This window comes from Xiphophorus maculatus, chromosome 21 (assembly GCF_002775205.1).
Source record: "Xiphophorus maculatus strain JP 163 A chromosome 21, X_maculatus-5.0-male, whole genome shotgun sequence".
Taxonomy (NCBI): Eukaryota; Metazoa; Chordata; class Actinopteri; order Cyprinodontiformes; family Poeciliidae; genus Xiphophorus; species Xiphophorus maculatus.
The window spans coordinates 20156975-20164799 of record NC_036463.1 but is presented as its reverse complement, the minus strand read 5'-3'; positions in this window follow the sequence as shown (position 1 = coordinate 20164799).

Genomic DNA, 7825 nt, shown 5'->3' with positions numbered 1-7825 from the left:
GACAGACCACTGGAGGAGCCCAGTGCATACACTGAGGATGTGCATCAACCACACACCGCACATTAGTGGTCTGGGTCCCAGCTATCTGATGTGTATTTTTGCTACCTTTCACAGGAAGATGGCTGTTTGGCTTTGTTCGGTTAAAATGGGATCACTGCAAACATTCCAGTGGAAAACTGGGTATTTGTACAGTATCTGCTATCTTAGGAGCTTGTAATGGGAATGAAGTTATGCTAAATACCCTCTTAGGTGTTTGGTTCTCCTCAGGGTTCTGTTTTTTTCCTGGGTAATAAATGCCCTGTTCATGCCACTGCTAGTCCTACACATGAGCTCCCTCAACTGAACTGAAGAAGCAGTCAGGTAGACACCAACAGTCCAAAAAAAGAGACAAAAACCAAAAGCTACAAAGATCTTAAAGATTTTTTCCCCTTACCTGGTGAACTCCTAGATCTCACGAATCTGTTATCAATCAGAGGCGCTGAGGACACAGCCTGTCCAAACACCTTGTGATTATGTATTTCCTGCTGCTCAACTGTCTTTGAACTCCTGCATAGTTTTATTAATTTGCTCAAACAGCTTCCAGAACCACTCCAACCATTTTTAACCCCCCCTCCCTCCTTCACAGAACTGAGGTGGACAAATTCCAGATTCACTGATCCACATTTTCCATTGAAATGCTAAGTGATATTCCACACTGCTTATAGTGTCCCCATTCTCTCTATCTCTTTTTTTTTGCAGCAGCAGCAGCAGTGTGTCCCCTGTGTGCTGCTGAAAGGTTTGAAAGAACTCATGGAACTCCATATGTACCTCAGGTCCGCCGGTGGGCAGGCGGAGGTTCGTGGTCCAACGCTTTACACACTCCAGATTTCACCTTGTCCACCTTGATTTTCCAGAAATGAATTCAGGTCAACGGCAGGTAAAATGCTGCAGAAATAAAATCGAAAAATTGCAGCCATTCTAAAAATAATCTCACAGTTGATGAGGTAACGTGACTCCCCCATGCCGGAGTAATTAGACGGCCATTAAGGATGTCCATATTTTCATCAGAGCTCCATCCTTCACCCCAAACATCTCAGAAAGCTCTGGGTCGAACTGTCAGATCGCAGAGATTAAAATGACTGTTTAAAGAAGTCAGTCCAGACCTGGAATGGTTTCAGCATCTGGACTGTTTTGGGTCAGCTGTGATTTCACAGGTGTCTGCTGAAGCAGAGCTTCTAGTCTCAAATCATGGATACTGTGATCCCGGTCCAATCACAAGAGAGACGGCAGCAGGTCAAAGATGTATTATTGCTCCACAAATTACAGATACAAATAAATCCTTTTTTTTTTTTCCACAAGGAGAAATTAATCTACATGTAGCTTCCAAGAAAGGAAGATGATATCCTAGGTAGTGAAGAAAAATAGACATTTCACAGTTTAACTTATTTTATTTACTCAAAGCACAGTTCAGTTACCCTGAGTCTCCATGATATTTCTAAAATAAAAGTAAAAAAAAAAAAACCCATTAACTTCAGAATCAGAAATCAAGCTGGCTTCTTCTTTTCATCACGAAAGTGGAACCTTATGCCTGACTGCTTCTTGTTGTAATCACATTTGGAGCCACTTTCTCTGCCTCCGACTTGTTGAGCTAACCTAAGGCACTCGAAAAATATTTCCTGTCTCCGTTCCTCATAATAAACTAGAGCAGAAACCGCCGAGAACAAGATGGGGAGAGCTGATGCTTACACGGAACCACATGTAGCTGCTGACGGCGGCCAAACGAGGACATTCTGGGGCATTTTTGGCAGATGGGCATCATCGCCACGTTGTTGTTGTTTGTTTTGGTTTTTTAAAGGGAAACTTATAACACATGCCAATTCAATACAAAATAAATAAATAAATAAATAAAGCTCAGTTGCACTTGTAACTGAGAGAACAGGGAGAGGAACGAAAGGAGGCCATGATGGTGGTGTCGGTGGGTGTGGGTGTGGGCAGGTCGTCGCCGTGGTGACCCCATCTGACAGTTCAGAAACATCTCCAAACTCAGGAAAAGGTTTCACTTAAACATGACGAGTGACAGAATGCGTAGAAGATACTTCTGTAAGACATGAATCCATCAGTCAGTCAAGGTCGTTTGTGCAAAGCTTTTCAGCAGCGAGGCGGTTATGAAGAAAACGCCACACAGTCAACGACTGGGCAAACATTACATTTTGACGAGAGCAATCGCTAAAATCAGACACATCAATATGAAGGTCAATGTTCTCCAACCAGGTGGGTTCTGGTCTTGATTTAAAGGAGCTCAGTGTTTCGGCTGTTTTGCAGTCTTCTGGAAGTTTGTTCCAGATTTGCGGCGCATAGAAGCTGAATGCTGCTTCTCCACGTTTGGTTCTGGCTCTGGGGACGCAGAGCAGAACCAGAACCAGAACCAGAACCAGAACCAGAAGACCCGAGAGATCTAGAAGGCTTATACAACAACCGCTGTTCTCTGAGCTAATTTCATCTCAATATTAATATTCCGTTTCTGATTCTCTTCATTTACAAGATTAAACTTCACTATTTACCAAACAAGACTGAAGATGACTGAAGACGGCCTCCAGGCTGTGAGGAAGAACTTCCTCCTCACAGGTCCAGTTCTACAGAGCTCTTAGCATGTATCTGTATTTATTATGGCGGTTTCCCTATTGGGCTTTTAGATCACTATCATGCATAATTTAATCTTTATGTCCTATGAATGTCTGCTGTATAACGTACAGCGGTTTGTAACTTTGACAAAAATAAATAAATTACTGTCACATGTTACATCGGAAACAGATTTTCTAAGTAATGGAAGTAATTTAAAGCATCTTAAGTTCTAAATGTTTTGATGTGGAGACATTTTTTTTTGCAGCTCTATTACGATGTGCAAAAAGCCTTTTTAATATTAGAGGCATAATCATGAAAGCCCAACCTTTAATTTGAGGAGCTATATTTATTCAGTGGGGTCATGACCGATGTTACTTTTTTTTTTCATTACAATTATTGATCCCCTGCTGATAATAGTTTGGACCCCTCATCCCCTCTTTAGCCAGTAAGTCAGCCATTTTTCTAAAACATTTCATAAAGCTGAAGCATACATGTAGAAGGATTTTTAATAATTCCTCTTCACACAGTTTAAATGTCTGGTTACGGGTCGTCTCTTCACTCTCTCCTCTACAACTTGCCACACACGTCTTCTACCATCTGATTTTGGGAACTGATGTGAAACGTTGATTTCAACACAGAATCATTTCTGTGGTTTATCTGGACTTTCGCTCATTATTCATTTTGACCCGATTACACATTCAGCTTCACTGAATGATTCACTGAAGGTTTCATTTCAAATCTGCTGCCATTTCAAAAGGTCAGTCATGCTTGAGCTGTTTTTTTTTTCTTTTCTTTCTTCTTCTTATTTTTTTATTGCTTCATCGTCAGACGATTGAAAAAGCAACTCAAAGTGACACTTGACAGAAATGAAGCAACTTTTCGGGGTGGATCCTGCTGGTTCCGTCACGGCGTTTCAGGTTTCCTGCACTAATGTGAAATGCTTTTCTCAGATGCATGCTGTCATTTTTCTTGGAATGTCTTTATTGAGTGTTTGGAAATATTTAAGAAATTCTGGGAACATGATCTTGAGCGCGGTTTTAATGTCTACAGGGGAACCTGAGCCCGTCGTTTGGGATCAGAACCGACTTTTGTTTGAGAGTTTTCTAAGGATGAGATTTGGACGTTATCTTTCACTGCCTTAGAGCAGAGGAGATAAAACTGACAACTTTAGCATTTGGTGTTTAAAGAAGAACTGTTCTTTTTTAGTATTATTATTATTATTCCATAAACATGCAGTGCTTTGGTAATTGGACTGACCTTCATTAATGAATGCTTCGTTTTTCTGCTCCCATGAATGAGCTCTGGGTGTTGGCAGTGTTTCTGCTGCAGCACCGTTTAAAAATAACCGCCATGCCAGCAGCGAATGCCATGATTGTTGTTTTCACATTCTGTGGTGTCACCAGCAGCCGCTTTGAGCAGAAAACTTCATCCTCTGAAGCCGGCGTGGCCGCCTGTTTCATGAGGAGGTTAGCCGGCACTAAAACGTTGCTTTTACCCCGTCGGACCGGACGGTCTGAGAACGCAGCGTCTGGCACAGCCTGCAATTTACCCAGACACTGCCTCGTTGAGGTAAGAGCAGTTCATCCTCCTCCCGCATCCACAGCCCAGAATTAAAAAGAGAAATCTGTACCTGTTTTTTATATATTTATATATATTCATGCAGTCAAAGAGTGTGTGAAAATATATATTTTTTTAAAGTTATTTTTTTTCTGAGCAAAAAAAATTCAACGCAACATCCAGATAAAGGAAGTACAGATACTTGCAGATTAGATAAGTGCAGCAAAGTAGTTTATTGTATTGACTCGATGGTGTCACGCTGTTTGTGGGGCTGTTACTTTTAATACGTCGTTTCCCTAAATAGCAAAAGATTTGAAACACAGTTTGAGGTTTAGTCTTCATCTTGTAGCAATAACAGTCAACAGTCAAAACACTGTGTGGGGTTTTTCAACTGCTTTAGGGTCATGTTGATGAGCTGAATCCACAAGCCACAGTGGTTTTGCTCAAACAGGTCGACTTTCTGAACTGTGGAGCAACATGAGCATCAAAATGCAGGACTTGTTCTCACATCCGGATCGGTTTCCTGAGATTCTGAGATCAGTGAGCGGCGAGCAGGAGGAGAGACTCCATCAGGACGGAAAAGAGACGGAGACGAGATTTTCAGTTCACATGTGCTTATTCAATTTACAGAAATCCGAGTTTGTAATATTTAATTAAGAAGCTCTGTTAGAAAGCAATTTATTTTCTCCTAAAACCTTTTTTTGGGTGAGGAAAATGAACGGAAGTGCACTGATGATGTCACAAAATGTCTTCAATTTAGTCAGAAGGTCGGATTTCTCTAAATCAAAATAGAATCAAATCTGACCTGAGAGAGAAAAATTGATGTGATTTTTTTTTTTTAATTCAGTGACGCAAAAATAATCCTAATTCAGATGGAAAAACATAGACAACATTCAAAATATATTTTTTGTAACCCAGTGCAGTAGTAGTAATAATAATAATAATAATAATAATAATAATAATAAACTCTGGTTTTTAGGAAACATTTAGTTTTGTTTTTAATTTCACACATTTCAGCTCATGTAACAAATGTTAAAGTCAGACAAAGATAATCTTAGTAAAAAAAAACGTTGTGTATAAATGAGCTCTTTATATATCGAGAGGTAAAACGTTGAGCCCGACTCTTTGAAATCCAGCGAACCCATACAAGTCATAACGGAGTCATGGCTCCATCCAGACACAACTAATCACCGCTGAGTTCAGCTCCGTCGGCAACACCCAGGTCACATTACAGCCAGATGTCTGCAATAAAAACAAATCTTTTAAAAAAGCACCTGTATGACGACATGAAGTAGGCCAAAAGCTCTAAAGAAATACAAGAACAGATCAGAAACAATCAGTCTGGAAATGTGGTAACACTTTATTGGAAGGGGTGTGTATAAGACTGACATGACACTGTCATAAACATGAAGGAGTCTTTATGAATGTTTATGACTGCTGTCACAAACATTCATTCGGTAAATAATGACACTTTAATGCAAAGTTTCATTAAACGTTTATGTTAAAGTGCAAACTTTGCATTAAAAGTGTCATTATTTACTGAATGACACTTCATGATATCAGTCAAACATTCATAAAGACTCCTTCATGTTCATAACAGGTGTTATGTTTATGACAGTATCATGTCAGTCGTCAAATGAAAGGTTACAAAACCTTTTTCTTTTTTATTTTACCTTCCCACTGCAAGATGGTTTCCCCGTTTTAATGTTTACAGCCTCGAACCTCAACTATGGAAGCAGGGTTAAATAAAAAATAACTCTTAAGCTTAATGTTAAATGTGTGCAAGTGTATGAACCAAAGATGATTTCTTTACACAGAACTAATCCAGATGATAAAATATTGCTCACAGTCCTGTGAGGTCACAGATAATTTCCAGCAGCAGCAGCAGCAGCAGCAGCAGCAGCAGCAGCAGCAGCAGCAGCAGCAGCAGCCTGCACAGTAAAACAGAAGCCCCAAAAACTCATAACATAACGACAGCCAGGGGGATCACAAATAAGAGCTGGAGGAGCGCAGGGGCCCGGCGTCTGAGTAATATTTCATCACAGAAAAGCTAAATAAATTCCTCGCTCCAGTCAAGTGAGACTGCGTCCATGCAGGCAGATGTAAGAGTCGGGGAACTTGCTGGAGGAATGTGGTTTTGGCTCGGAGCGAGGCCCGAGGAGAGACTGGACGTTCTTCTCACGTTAACACGTTCCGTTTAGGATTTAATCACAATCTGCCAGTGTTAGTGTGAATCAGAGAAGGCAAAAAAAAAAAAAAATAGAAAGAAATTTCACTCTAATTACATTTTTTTTCTTCTTTCTTTCTTTTTATGAGTAGCCTGAGAAATGTTTCGAAATGATGCCATCACAGGGCAGTCAGTATTTAAATCACGAATGCACACACACAGTCGACGCCCAGAGCGAAAACCCAAACACGGAGAGTAATGAAAGCAGAGGCCGAGAAGCGGCGTGGAGCTGCAGCGGGGGCTGGCAGGCGGCGTGGCAGAGCCGCGGCAGCCAGCTTTCAAGGCCAACAGAGCCGAGGCCTCACATCATTCAATGATTCCAGCTGGAGCCAAATCCATAATTTGACCATAAATCTGAAATCGACTTGGGCACCGGCTGCCAACGCAGGAGCTCACTCTTCCAGATGTTAGTCCCGGTTCTTTTATTTTCCTTTTCCTCCCGCTCATCAGATAAATATGTATACATGTTAGGGTTCAAACTGGAACGTAAAGCTGTCCAGGTTTCACATTCCCATCACTTGGGGGTGGGGAGAAGGTTTACAGCTTGATGAAGTCAGGTCATGATTTCATTTAACGCAGCCAGCTGGTTTACCGATCAAATCCGCCCAAAGGTAAATCTGCAGTGGATTGATCCAATCAGGAGGGTTTCTGCTCCGTGCAACACACACTCACTGTGTTTGTGCATGCATGCTGTTTAAATCAATTACGCATGTAATTAATAAAGCATCAAAAACGCTTTTGTGATATTCGGGACTGGATGCACAAGAAATACTTAATCTCTTGAGAATTACTTTATGGATTGAAGCTGAAATTGATTCAGTAACAGCTAAGCTAATTCTAAGCTAATTTGTATCAAAGTACAGTAGGCTAGTTTCTGTTTTCCTTTTTTCACTCATTAACTCTGAAATGGTTCATTTCACACTAAAGCTGCAGTATGTAACTTTTATAGAAATTTGTTTTTTTTGTTTTTTTACATGTTTGTGTTGAGAGTGAAAAGATCGATCTCCTCCTCCTCCCTGAGCTAGCATCGCAATCTGAAGAAATGCAAAAACAACCAATCAGAGCCAGGAGGAGGGTCTTGGCGCTGTCAATCAATCTCTCATGTACACGCTGCTCTATGTGCTAATGGAAACAGCTCACTATTACAGGAAAACCGTTTATCTGTCGACATTAGTAGCCATGCTAACTAGCCTGAACATTTTATGCTAGCAGCAAGATAGTAGAGAGCAAGAGGAGGAGAAATAGTGACAGTGTGTGTGTTTGCATACAATACCATACAATACCATATAATACCATATAATACCTTGTGTGGACCATTTTCCTGACACATACTACGCTTCATACCAGGCTTCGGTCCCCACAAAACACTGTTTTGGGGGCCGGGTTAGGGCAGCTGACTGGGGCCTACACATACCTCAGCCAACCTCTGCTTACTCTACG